The 14,431-nt window shown below is 42.4% G+C and overlaps 1 protein-coding gene, 1 long non-coding RNA gene and 1 pseudogene across 2 annotated transcripts in view; 1 reads left to right on the forward strand and 2 right to left on the reverse strand.

The window, feature by feature from the left end:
- LOC149469587 (uncharacterized) overlaps nucleotides 1-2,597 on the reverse strand; it is a 5,748-nt gene extending 3,151 nt beyond the window's left edge. The window contains exon 1 of the long non-coding RNA XR_016311539.1: nucleotides 1,988-2,597. This is a non-coding gene — a long non-coding RNA (uncharacterized LOC149469587). The remainder of the gene's footprint in view (nucleotides 1-1,987) is intronic.
- Nucleotides 1-14,431, forward strand: part of DNM3 (dynamin 3) — a 421,129-nt gene that overhangs the window by 119,639 nt on the left and 287,059 nt on the right. The gene's annotated exons all lie outside the window — the stretch shown is intronic.
- On the reverse strand, nucleotides 13,574-13,734 carry LOC149469588 (U2 spliceosomal RNA; annotated as a pseudogene).

Genomic DNA, 14,431 nt, shown 5'->3' on the forward strand with positions numbered 1-14,431 from the left:
TTATTATTATTATTATTATACAGGATTTATAGAACACCAACTGTTTACACAGCACTTTACAATATAAATTATAGTGAAAACGATACATAAAGCTAAGAGTATTTTTAAAGCTGCTGTTCTATTCATAGCAATGGCAACTTATTACCATACAAACCTGTTTTTTTCATCAAATTAATTTTTGATGATTAATATATTAAAAAGTATCCTTATATGTATGCTAGTTTATATTATTTGGTTATTTGCTCTAGTACTGTACAAAAATGTCTTGTACCCGAATACTGGAACCAAGAAGTCAGCTTGTTAAAAAACAATTTCATTGTAAATAGTGTTTTTAAATTTAACTGTTTATTATGCATTAGTGGTGTGTGTGTGTATATGTATATATGTGTGTGTGTGTATATATATATATATATATATATATATATATATATGTCAGAATAAGCTATAAAGTAATCACTGCATAAATAGATTATTATTGTACCTAAATAGATCAGTTATTTTTGTTCCCCACAGTTATTTACATCTGTTTAAATGAATTTCTCTCCACCTCCATAGTGTTCCAAAGGTCTCTTGTATTATAAAAAAGTAACTTCTTCACCGAGAAGTTAAAGTAAAAACAGTAAAGTATAAAAAACACATAAATTATGGCCTACTGTCTTGTGTCATAAAAATCACATTGTGTGATGAGCAAACTAGTTAGCTAATATGTTTAATTGCTTTGTCTTTGTTGTCATGATAAACAAATGTTAGTTTATCTATCCGTCTACTTTAAGTTTGTATTTGTTTCACACTAAATAACTTTACATTTAATAACTTGCCATTTTTTTTCTTTTACTAAACTATTGCACAATCTGTTGCACAAAATGTAGGATCTAGCATGTACTGAAGTAAACATATTCCAATGAAGTATGTAATATACAAAGGAAAAACAACCAGGTATTTGAGAGCTTACTCAGCTCTTGGTTTACATTACATTGCAAAACAATATAACTTATCTCTAACTGATTCAGCCCTTACCATTTCCCATCTGTTCTTGTGACAGCTCTGCTGTCTTCAAGACATAACAGTTTGTGCAGTTGTCAAAAGATTTTCCTGGGAAAACATCATTAATAGTGCCCACGCTAACCTTTATGCTGCTGGAAAGACGAATGGAGTTTGCTATGCATTGCATGGTAGGTTTTCATGTTTCCAGTAGTTTTATTAACAGGAAATAAATCAAAGTTGCCAAACTAATCAATATATTTTTTTTTTACTTTTTATCTGTACAGTAGCACTTGAGAAGTAAAACTGAACATAGGTAATGTGAAGTTCTAACACATTTCAGGAATAGGGCACTGTAAACGTATCAAGATCAGTTGCCAACATCTTTATACAATTTCCAAGGACACTGTGGCTGCAGAGGTGTTGTTCCCAATCTTGGTATTATTGCCTAACAGTGTCCGAGGAAGATAGTGCACTACAAAGCATCATGGGATATATACTACATTCTTGCATCTCAAATACATCTTCTAAAATATTAACTTATTTATCAAGAGACTAGAAAAGATCATTGAAAATGATTGTAACATTTGAAAAAAAACCTGAAATTTTATTGTAACGTTAACTAATGTTCAAAATCAAAACCCATTTCTGGGACAAAACTGTTCAATGACAAAGATACCCAGGCATGTGTCTGAGGGATGGCAACTAAAGTAACAAGAACAAAATTAAATTAGCAGTAAGGCATAAAACCCAAATCCATCTTTCACTGATTCAGAAAACAATTATCTCTGTCCAATTTTTTTTTTTACATGCCCCTTTGTTTCTAATTACTAGTCAGTTTACTTTTCTTACTTTACAGCTGTTACAAGTTGTCTGCAAAAGTCATATCTAGTTGACTCCCCAGCTGCAGCAGATAAGAGGCATGATACTGGTGCTGCGGGCTGGCACTATGCATCTAATTCCAGTATTGTTACTGGGCAGGGGTTTGTCCAACGTTAGGCCTTACCAGTATGCCTTTCCCTGCACCACTGCGGAGTCCTTCTGTCCATTCTGTCCCTTCTTAGCGTTTCCTATTTCCCTATGTGCAAAACCTGCGAAGAGAAACACTTCATATGAAAAGCTTGAAAGGAGGAACACTAAGTCACCCTTCTGTGGCATCAGCAACCTGTGTCCCCCCTTTTTAATCCATGTCGCTGCTGTCCCATGCCCAGTCTAACCAATGTGCAGACTACTGTACAACAGCATTGTCCTGAACAGGTAGTCTGAACACTGGGGCGACGGAGCAGGCTTTCTCCGGGATAACAATTTTCACGTTTTTGCTTATGGTAAAAAAAAAATCCTTCAGTCTTCATTGGTAACGTTTTCCCATTTGCTGGTTTTGCCCATAGGTTGGAGAGCAAAGCGGAAAAAAATAGTCCTTTTTTTTGGTACCCCTCAGGTTCTACCAGCGTTGACAAACACAGTCACAGAAAGTGTTCTGATTTCCAGTCTTGACGTGGCACATTTGCAGCAGACTGGGGATCTGGCAATGAATTTAGGACCAGGAAAAGGGGGAGGGCAGGGCCTGAGAGTCCATATATGGGATGATGTCACCCTTGGGAGGTTTGGGTATGCACTGTGCTAGAGGAGAGACAGCTAGAGTTGCTCGTGCTAAAGACATAGGTCTGTGTATAAAATGGTACCAGATGTTTTAGTGTAATGTTAAGCAGTCATTTCATCTTGCAGCCAGTTTTTTTTTTTTTTCTAAGTAGAGCTAGGCAGGAAGTGGGCCCCAGAATGGAAAAGCTGTGCTAGAAAATAAATAAATAAATCCAAGCTGTAGTTAAAGTGCAGCCAACTGAAAGTGAAGGGATATGACCCTAACTTTTACCATTGTTTGAAAAGAATACAAGAGGAAGAAATACATATTGATTTATTTTTTTGTTATAACATTTCTCAAGCTAGAAAAGTCATAAAAACCAGCAAGCAAAAAATTAAAAAAGACATAAGGGACTGTCCCGTATAGTATATGCTTCTGCACTGAATGAGTTAAACAATTCTCAGCGAGTATGGGTTTCTACTTTATCTTGTGGATGAGTACTCTGTCTCCTTTTTTTCTCTGTCATCCTTTTTCCCTTAGTATTGCAATTGCCAGCAGTGTGTAGGCTGCTCTGCTAGACCTGAGCAGTAATTACAGCCACTTCCTGAAAACGAAGCCCCCATGATAAGTCTAGAGTAATGGTCTTTGTCATGGCCTCCACGTGAGTAATTAGTTCCACATGTGGCTTCCCCACTCTGTTCTTCCCCCTCTCTCAATAAAGCCTCTAGCTGTTTAGGCTAGCTGATGGCCAAATAGTTTTCTCTAGATGAAGACCATAAAAAAGCATTAAAGATTTTGCTACAGTCTTACCCATTAAAAAGTGGTTCCAATTTCTTAATAAATTGTTTCTGCTGCATAAAGACTATACCTGTGCTGCACAATCTCACCTTTGAATTGATTGGGGTTTTTTTTTGCCAGGCCAGTCAATGGCCAATAGTAAAACAATCTCAGTAAATGTGGTTTTTGTTTCCCTGCAAAGCATTCCATTTAATAGACAAGTACGAGTTTTGATATATTTAACATAAACAGGGCAGTTACTTGTATATCTTACATTTGATTTCAGCCTCGAGCTTCACATTTCTTCTAGTAAAAAAAGCTTCTGGTTTAATTATTTGAAAAAACAAAAGGTAAAATAACACTGTAGTGTTGAAAAATGCAAGGGGCGTACTAACAAAAGTTTGCATTCAAATGACATCTAACTTGAAATGATAGTACACATCAGGGGCGGACTGACAGCTCATGGGGCCCCCGGGCAATAGGGGATCATGGGGCCCCTGTGTCCTTGCCCAAACTCACAAAAGCCTATGAAAAAGGTACCAGGGGCATCTCATGGGGCCCCCTACTGACCCCGGGCCCTCGGGCAGTGCCCGAGTTTCCAAATGGTCAGTCCACCCCTGGTACACATTTTCTACACATGTATGAAATAAGGAAGCAGCTTTACAATTATTTATTGGTATAATTTTAGTAGTAAAGTTATTGGTACTGTCAAATGCTGTTTTATTACACTTTTGACAAATTCAAGAGCCACCTGCTGAGTCTGCCAGACCTGACTCTTACTATATACTTAACTTGTTTTACATCACTCATTTTGAAAGTGCTCATTGATGGAATTCAATCACTGTGGTAAACCTAGAAAAAAATGTTTTTTGCTTTGATTTTGGTAATCTAATTAGCCTACAAATTCATATTGTTACCCAAGCTTTTACATTTCGTACAAAGTTTGAATTCTTGCTGAGCTCCTTTTCAATCAGCTGCTCTAAAGAAAATTGTTTGAAGCACACCTTGCAATAATATAAAAATTAAATATTAAAGTAGTATTAAACCCAAAAGCAAACATCTATTTTATTACAGCATACCAATTCTTAGTTGTGGCTGCATTAGTTTTCTTTTTTAGGCTTTTTCTATTTTCATTTGCTGATCCTGCCAGTAAGTCTGTTGTTTTTCAAAAGTACAAGCTCTTTAGCAGATGTAGTAGTTACAAAGATGAGAAAAACCATTTACCACTGACAGGGCTGCTTACAATGATCACATTTATTTATGCCTTTTGCCTCCAAACTCCTTGAACATCTAGTCTACAACCGGCTGAGCTGCCACTTTATTGAGAATAACCTTCTCGATCCCCTTCAGTCTGGATTTTGCCCGCAACACACCACAGAAACTGCTCTCCTAAAACTCACAAACGACTTACTAACCACTAAAACCAGTGGTCACTATTCTGTACTTTTACTCTTGAACCTCTCCGCTGCTTTAACACAGTTGACCACCCCCTCAAAAATCTCTATTTACTTGGTCTTTCTGACTGTACTCTCCGTTGGTTCAAAACTTACCTATCTTACCGCACCTTTAGTGTCACAACTCTACTTCCTCCTCTCTTCCTCCTCTTACTGTCGGGGTCCCCAAAGGTTCTGTCCTTTTAACCTCTCCTATTCTCGATCTATACTTCTTCCTTGGGTCAGCTGATAGTTTCCAATACCATTTCTATGCTGATGACACACAAATCTAGCTTTATGCTCCTCAGCTCACCCCATCACGTATCACCGATTTACTATGAGACATATCAGACTGGATGTCACACCACTTCCTAAAACTCAGTCTATCCAAAATTGAGCTCATAATATATCCCCCCCCCCCCCCACGTGCTTCTTCCCCCGATTTCTCGGTCAAGATCAACAGCACCAATATCAACCCATCCTTGCATGCTAGGGTGCTAGGGGTAACCCTGGATTCTGAACTATCCTTTCAGGCCCACATTCAATCCCTGTCCAAATCATGCCACCTTAACCTCCGCAACATCTCCAGAATATGCCCCTTTTTAACCAATGATACCACAAAGCTCCTAATTCACTCCCTGGTTATCTTTCGCCTCGACTACTGCAACTCCCTCTTCATTGGCTTACCTTTACATAGGCTATCCCCCCTCCAATCCATCATGCATACTGTTGCCAGGCTCATCCACCTTACCAGCCGTTCAGTGTCTGCTACCCCTCTCTGCCAATCCCTCCACTGGCTTCCACCCGCCCAGCGAATAAAATTCAAAATACTAACAACAACTTACAAAGCCATCCACAACTCTATTCCCAGCTACATCAACAACCTGGTCTCAAAATATCAACCAAACGCTCTCTTCAATCCTCCCAAGACCTTCTGCTATCTCCAGTCCTATGAAACACCCTACCCCAATTTGTCCAGCTATCTCCTAATCTATCCACCTTTAGATGATCCCTGAAAACCTTTCTCTTTAAAGAAGCCTATCCTGCTTCTACATAGTAAACTGCCATTCATTTCCTCCATCAGCTCATCCCCCCCACAGCAATTACCTTTTGTATCACTCAACCTAGAGGTGTCCCTAGGGTTTGTGTCACCCAGTGCAGTAACCTGGTGTCACCCCTCCAGAGAGGAAGGAGTGGTGCCGGTGTAGCGATAAAATGAGTATCCTGACCCATGAAGATATGTATCCCCTGAAGCAACTGCGCATGTGCCGGTTTCAGGCTGAAGAAGTCGATCTCCGACTTTAGCACAGAGCTGCCACAGTTAACCCCTTGCTGCCACAGTTAACCCTTTGAAGCTGATCCTGCGGATCAGTATGGGTTGCAAGATCAGTTAACCCTGTAAAGGTTCAACCTATATGGGGTTAACTGATCTTGCAACCCATAGTGATCAGCTTCAGCGGTTTGCAGCCTGTAAGGGGTTAACTGTGGCAGCTCTGTGCTAAAGCCGGAGATCGGCAATTGGCTTCTTCAGCCTGAAACCAGCACATGCGCAGTTGCTTCAGGGGATACATATCTTCACGGGTCCAGGATACTCATTTTACCGCTACACCAGGAGCAGCTGTCACTGTGTTGGGAATCCAGGATCACCCCAATAACTGGCCAGGACCTTCACAGAGCCCAGTAGCTCTGCTGGCATCCTGCTCATGCACCCCCTGTGATGGTGTCTCCCGGTGCAGCTCGCACCCCCCTAGGGGAGCCACTGACTCAACCCTTCCTCCTAGATTGTAAGCTCTAACGAGCAGGGCCCTCTGTTTCCTCTTGTACCAAATTGCATTGTAACTGTAATGTCTACCTTCATTTTGTAAAGCGCTGCACAAACTGTTGGCGCTATATAAATCCTGTATATTAATAATATAATAATAAATGTAAAACTTTTATCCCAAAAAGAAGAACAGTTTGCTGTAACTGCTTATACAGTGTTATCTGGAGTTTGGCTTCAATTTGTTTAGTGTTTCTAAATCTACTAGTACATCTAGCATGCCCCTCTCTCCAGACTAACAATGCTGCTGTCCAAAGTTGCTCATGTGATCATTCATCCAGAGTGGGGGCACTAATACAGGAGTTGTGTTAATGGCCAGATTACCAGGTGAAAACAGAAGGGAAAAAAGCCATCACATCTAATGATTGGTAATCTGCAATATATAAAATTTTTGGTCTTGGGTTTAATTATTATTATGATTACACTACAGGATTTATATAGCGTCAACAGTATGCGCAGCGCTTTACAATATACAATCTAAAGGGAAGGGGGGATGGTACAAAAGGTGATAGCTGCAGGGGATGAATCTGATAAAGGTGACTCAAGTATTGCTTTTTTAGGTGGAGGTGAGGTAGGCTTCCCTGAATAAATTAGTTTTCAAAGATCACTAAAAGCCAACATACTGGAGTAGGGAGTTCCAGTGGATGGAAGAGGTTCTGGAAAGGTCCTGGAGGCGAGCATGGGAGGAGTTAACAAGGGAACTAGAGAGCAAGACGTCTTGGGAGGGACAGAGTGGACGATTTGGGCGATAGCTGCAGATGAAGTTGGTGATATAGCTGGGGGCAATGTTGTGGAAGACTTTGTACCTTGTGCTTAGTATTTTAAATTTTATACGTTGGGCTAATGGAATCCAGTGAAGAGATTGGCAGAGGGGGGCAGCAGTCACGGATCGGTTAGTAAAAGGTATAAGCCTGGCCTGGCAATCATAATAGACTGAAGGGGTGATAGCCTGTGTAATGGTAGGCCAGTGAGGAGAAAGTTGCAGTAGTCAAGGTGGGATATAACCAAGGAGTGAATAAGTTGTTTTTTGGTGTTCTGGAAATGTTGAGAAGGTTGAGGGGAGGGATTTAGCCAGTGACTGGATGTGGGGACCGAAGGAGAGGTCAGAATCCAGGATTACAATTAGCATCCTGGCTTGTGCAGAAGGACCAGTGGTTGTGCTGTTGATCTCAATGATAAAGTCATGGGGGGGATCGGGGAGGAGGAAATATTACAAGCGCAGTTTGAAAAAGATTGAGATTGAGAAAGTGGTGTGACAGCCATACTGATAAGTCCCTCAGTAAATTTGTGATATGTGAGGAGACCGAGGGTGTGAGCTGGGGAGTAGAGAAATAGATCTGGGTATCATTGGTGTAGAGGTGGTACTGGAAGCCATGGGAGGTTATCAGCTGGCCCAGGAAAAGGGTGTAGAGAGAGAATAGGAGGGCACCAAGAACAGAGCCTTGGGGTACCCCAACAGAAAGAGGAAGGGGAGCGGAGGAGATGGTGTTGTATGTGACACTGAAAGTGCGCTGAGATAGGTAAAATGAAAACCAGGAAACAGCGGAATCGCAGAGGCCAAGGGAGTTGAATTTATTGAAGAGGAGCGGATGGTCAACTATGTCAAAGGCAGCAGAAAGATCTAACAGTATGAGTAAGGAGTAACAGCAATTGGCTTTATTAGTTAGTAGGTGTTTAATGAGTTCAGTAGGGCAGTTTCAGTGGAATGTTGTGGGCAGAAGCCAAACTGTAGGGGATTGAGGAGGTTGTTGTCAGTGAGATAGCGACTCATACAGTTGTGGACAAGGCATTCAAGAAGCTTGGAGGAAAACGGGAGCAGGGAGATAGGTCTTAAAAAACCTCATTGGACCCCATCTGTATGAATAATTTAGGTATGGGGGTAACCAATGCATGTTTGAGTGGGGAGGGAAATGTGCCGAAGGAGAGGGGGAGGTTGAAGATGTAGGTTGAGAGTTTAGCATAGAGCAGGAAGGGGGCCATAGTAATTGTGAGGAGACCGGGACAGGTGGAGATGTGGGCTTTAGAAAGGAGATTGGCAATGTCCTCAGTGGTAACTGGGTTGAAGGAGGAAAGTATTGAGTGTGGTGCTGGACTTGGTGTGTTGGTTGGAGAAGAAGGCTGGATGCTGGATATCTCATTATAAATTGCACTCTCCTTGTCCCTATTCTCTTAACTGGGCCTTGTATGTGCCAGTCCTGTACACCTTTAAGATCAGATATTCTACTTTTTTATCTCTCTACATTGTTAATTTACCCATAGTAGTCTATAAGGAAATCCCAGGGGCATGGAGGTACAAATATAGTTTCTGAATGTGCCTCTAAACTAGACTTTGCCATGGAAGTAAGTAAATTGTGTGTATTCACCTTTTACCAATGATTATGTTTGTGGGAGATGTCCTTTATTTCACACAATTTTTGTACTTCTGTATCCATGCAATTATTAGTTCCAACCAGCAAAGGGTTTATTTGCACAGCTCTTGTACTAAGCAGCATTCAGTGTTTTCATGAACACCCCAAACTGTTAATTACCTCTGAAGATATCGTCTAAAGCAAACAATCAGACGAACAATTTCAAATCTGTGGTCTTAAAATCACAGGTTAAGGGTATAAGCAGTGGGGTGCTGTTTGTAAAATGCTGTATTTTGCATTTGAGAACAACTTTGCTCAAACACAACACAAAGCAGGTCAGACGCTGCCTCAAAACTGTCATCTGCTTTGAAATACTAAAGAAAAATGCAATTCTTCTGATCTGTGTTAAACACACGTCAAACACAGGAAAACAAATCTCTTCTACACAAGCATTCAAACTGATTGGTTTCTCTCTACACAAGCATTACAACTCATTGATTGCTCTCTCTACACAAGCATTACAACTCATTGATTGCTCTCTCTACACAAGCATTAAAACCGATTGATTGCTCTCTCTTCCAATCACCATCCTTTTTCATTTGAAAAATCGCTTAGTCACTGCAGCCCTGGTAAAGGTATAAGTGCATTGTCACTATGAATTCTGCATTTGTTTTTTTGTTGTTTGTTTTTTCTGCAGCCTCTAGAAAAAATACCAGTAAAATGGAATGCATTTACTGAAGATAAGTTCTATTTCAAGCAGCCTGACCTGCCATCTCTCAGAGTCATTGTAACATCCTGCTCTGAAGTGAGCAACCCATCTCCTGGAAAAGGGCTGATAATTTAACTCTATACAAAGCAGGTCTTTATTATCCTAACATCGTCCTCTAGTGACGCCACAACATCTTAGCTACGCAAACCCTGGTATGGGAGACTGCAGGCCCTTCTTTTAAAGCTTTACTCTCTCTTCCTGTCTGGCAAAACTGATGTCACCAGGAAAGAAAGAGACAAGAAGCCAGAGATAGCAGTGAAAACCAAACAGGGTTCCTAACCCTCCCCCATGCAGTCAAAAACTAAAAAAAAACATTTTGACATGGCATACACATTGATTTACAACAAATGCAAAACACAAAGAGATTAAGTAAAATTATATATAGACTAACATGTTGCATATTTCTGTTACACTAAACATTGGAAAAGAGACCTTTTTCCCAGTGACTCTGACTATAATGAACGTTGATGCCCAAAGTGCTGGTTGCAGCATCTCAAATTAAGTTGACATCCGGTGATTCCCTATGTACTATGTAGTTAAACAGAATGGCACAAAATGTCTACTAACTAGAACTTTGTGGAACCCATTTTACACTGAAATATATTAACAACAAAATTTGTAGGTGGCTGTGTGCTTCTGTAGTCCTGTCACACTAGGCCATGCCTATGTTGGCTATACAGAATTCTACCCCATCTTTCAGTCACTGGAGTTTGACGTTCAACTTTGATGGTTGCTTTGGGTATCTGCTCCATTTTGCTTGCTTATACATTGTCCCCTTTTGTCTTTAGTTGCAGCATATTTTATGCTGAACATAGTGAAGGTGTTTGTAATGCTTTAAGCATGAACTGATTGTAATCGCTGCTGTTAGTAATGTATTTTTCCACTGTCTTGGTTTTTATTTAGGAACAGTATAAAGGCAGGGAAGGTATGGGGCTGCTGAAAAGTCTTCATTCTTTATGTGCAAATGTATTTCTTTATTGTTCATTAGGGGACACGGGGTTAATTCTTAAAACAAGTGCGTTATATTGCTGCCTACAGGAGAATGGACACTAGTAAGCAAAATTCTTAGTCAGCCAGATATAATCACTGTCAATCCCATCATGCTTCAGTTTTATACTATTGTCCTATGAGAATAGACATCTCTCTCTGTGAGAAGCAACCGCTTTACAATTTACTTTTTTCCACTTTTATCTTAATCTGTGTTATCTTCAATCAAGCTTCTTCACTTACTGCAGAGGCGGAGTGCTCATTTCTTGATGTTTTCTGGATCGGCAGATCATCAGCATAGCCTTTGAGACTCTACCTGGAACCCAACATGCTGAGAATGCAGGGCCTGCCTGTAATGTGACCTTAAGGTGCCATTTTGGTTCTCGTTGGCGCTGTACACATGTCTGGAGCTGGAGCAGCCTGCTTCTCAATTCTCTAAGGTTACCAGTCTGGACTCCCTCAAAAGCCCCCAGCCTGTCAAAATTTTCCCAGTACACTCACTACTGAAACCAGTTTTATGTGGTGACTGTCCTAATGTGGATAAGTTAATTACTCCTTAAGAGGCAGGCAATTCCTGTTTTCCTAACAAGACGCTGACTGTTCCTGTCAAAAACATTCCAGCGTTTAAAGATCCTGTGGATAAAAGACTGTCATTGAGGGTCACCCTGACTTCTCAGAGTGGGGGGGATGTATGTTAGCCATTGTTACCACCTGGACCAAGCACATCTCATACACATGAATGAAAGACATGGTATCCAGGGGCTACAAGCTAGAGTTCCCAACTCTAACTTCACTCTTCACAAAAGGTCTGCTCATGGGCTCTCACAAATCACATAAATCTTCTGTGCCAAGGACTAGTTTACTACTCTGTTTCACAGTTGTGGGCTGTAATGTCATGGCTGTTGAGGCCCAGGTCCTAAAAGACTGGGGTCTATCTGATTAAGTTATTCCTACAATCCTAGAAGCTAGTAAATGCACCTTTTTCAAGGTTTCCCATTGCACCTGGAAGGCATACTTTGCACGGATCAAGGCAAGGAAATTCTATCCAAGAAGGTACACCTTGAAACACATCCTGGCTTTCCTGCAGTCTCATCAGAATTGGGGTTTCAGTTCCAATATGGCCAGCTCTTGGGATTATTTTCCAAAGACCACTTGCTTCTCTTTCCCTAGTAAAATCCTTCATATGGGGTGTCTCTTACATATTTCCACCTGTGACTCTATGGTACCTCAACGTGGTTCTTTAGGTCTTTCAAAAACCAAATTTTGAACCTTAGTGAGATTCCCCAGTCCACTCTCATTCCCAGAGTAGACTTTCCTGTTGCCATCACCTCTGCAAGGCAATGTTTCTGCCTTGTCTTGTAAGGAATTTTTGCTGGTGCTACATAGCTTGTCTTTAGGCCTTGCATCTCCTTTATCTCTAAGGTGGTTTCTTCCGTGCACCTTAATGAGGACATTGTGCTGTATTCTGTCCTACATCAGTACATACCAAGGAAGTATCCTTCCATTGTTTGTGTCACGTACCTCGTTGGTGAGCCTGATGTGCAAAGGATGACCTCTCGTACAATTCTGGCTCAAGGACCACAGAGAGTGGGACAGCAACCACAAGAGTATGGCGGGGTAGGCAAGAGCAGGCTGGCAGCAGGTGGCACTGTGGAGCAGGCTGGTAGGCAGTCTGGCAGCAGGCAGGTAGAACAGCTGAGCACGGTGGTAGCACATGACACCGTGGAGCAGGCTGGTAGTAGGCAGGCTGGCAGCGGGTAGGTGGAACAGCTGAGCAGGCTGGTAGCAGATGACACCGTGGAGCAGGCTGGTAATGGCAAGCAGAGTCAGACAGCTGAGCAGGCTGGTAGCACATGACACCATGGAACAGGCTGGTAGTAGAAAGGCTGGCAGCAAGCAGCTGGAACAACTGAGCAGGCATAGACGTCAGGCAGAAGAGAATTCAGATCACAGGCAATTGTCGGTAGCAGAGGAGGCGGATCAGACAGAGACGGGAGCAGAAACAAGCCAAGGTCAGTGCAGGTAGCGTTCAAGCGAGGTCAGGGCAAGCCAGGTCAATCACAAGTTTGTTTTTCTTTTGTTTTTTTTAAGTCCGCAAACGTGCAACTATAAACGTAAAAACCCGTAAGTGTTCACAAAAAATGTGCAAGTGCAAAACACCACACGAAAAAGTCCACTTAGGGGTGTGCTGTGTCCTACCCCTAAAGGGGCTTGGACCACTTACCCTGATCCCCCGGGGCACGAAGCTCCTGACGGGGACAAGGTTCCCAATTGGTCCTCCTGGCCAAAAGGCCTGGTTGACCACCGTTCTTTGTGTCCAGCCGAAGCCAGACACCCAGTACTTGGTCAGGGGGCTCTCCCGAAGAAAAGCCCCCTAGGGATCAGGGGAGGAAGGAACCAAAAGGCCACACATCCTCCCCCTAGACTTCAGGGTAGACCCGAGGACCCACACCCTCCATCCTTGAAAACACACGCATAAGCAACAGAAAAAGTGACAAACGTGGGAGGTGAAATAAATTAAATAAATAGAAAATAAAAAAGTGGTACCGTGCCAAATTGTGCACAGACCAGGCCCTGAGGCCCGTAGCAAAAATTGCCCTGGTCCTAGCCAAAAGGCCTGGTCCTTAGGGCGCTGTGCAAAAAGAATGTTAAAAACAGTGACCATGTGCCATGTTCACACAGTGGGGTCCCACACCCAGGTGTTACTAGTGGCACCCCTGAGAGCATCTATTCAGGGGGCACCGAGTTTGCGGACTTTCTGCCTCCTCAGCCCCTGGCCAGACCAAGGTAGATCCGTCCAAATCAGGAGGTACTGGGTCTTTCCAGTGTTCCCGGTGGAATTACTCCCAAGGCCCCAGAACGAATCATGGCGCTCCCTGGTTTCTGTCCCTCCGGTACTAGCCTTCTGGACCCCCATCATACCAGTGAGGGTACTATACAACAGCCATCCCCGCAAAGCTAGAATGGCCGGGAGCACCCCCACTGGACACTGATAAGAACAGATACTACACTTGATCTTAGCCAAAAGGCCGAGAAGCGACCAGGTCAATCACAAGTGTCAAACATAGGAATAGGCACAGGAACACAGGGGGAGCTGCAAATCAGACAGCAGCAAGCTAGTGCAGCTGATACACTTATATAGGCCAGCATTAGTGGCAAATGCGCTCATGCCTGCGTATGTACATATATGTGCGCGCCTCTGCACAGCTGGACGGGCACCCGCAGGATCGCGCATTCGCATGCACCTGGACTCTTTAACTGTGCTATGGCCAGTGCGTCCCTGACAGTTTGGATGTAGTGCAGGTGATTTGAATTAATCTTTCAGCTACGGTTTCCTTCCAATGGGCTGACTCCCTTTTCATCTTTCCCAAGAGTCCCCTTAAGGTACAACCTGCCTCTCATTCCACTATTGCTAGGTGACTTAGACAACTCATCATTCAAGCCTGTAGGCTTATGTACAAGGTTCCACCTTTTGCTGTCAAGGGATACTCCATAAGATCAGTGAGTGCTTCTTGGGCCTTTCAGCATCAGGCATCTGTTTCCCGCTAAGTTCTAGCAAGTGGATGTTCTGGCCTCTTCAATATAGTGGATGCTCAGGCCTCTTTTTAGATATAAGGTCCTTCAGGTAGCTTTTTGAGCTGCAATTCGAACCAGTTCTACATTGTTTATTTAGAGGGCATGTTAGTGTTTCATTTGTTGTGCTACCCACCCTTTGTGTGGATTGCTTTTGTATGTCAT

The sequence above is a fragment of the Staurois parvus genome, unplaced genomic scaffold (genome assembly GCF_062004578.1).
Source record: "Staurois parvus isolate SC_StPar_1 unplaced genomic scaffold, SC_StPar_1.0 ptg000066l, whole genome shotgun sequence".
Taxonomy (NCBI): Eukaryota; Metazoa; Chordata; class Amphibia; order Anura; family Ranidae; genus Staurois; species Staurois parvus.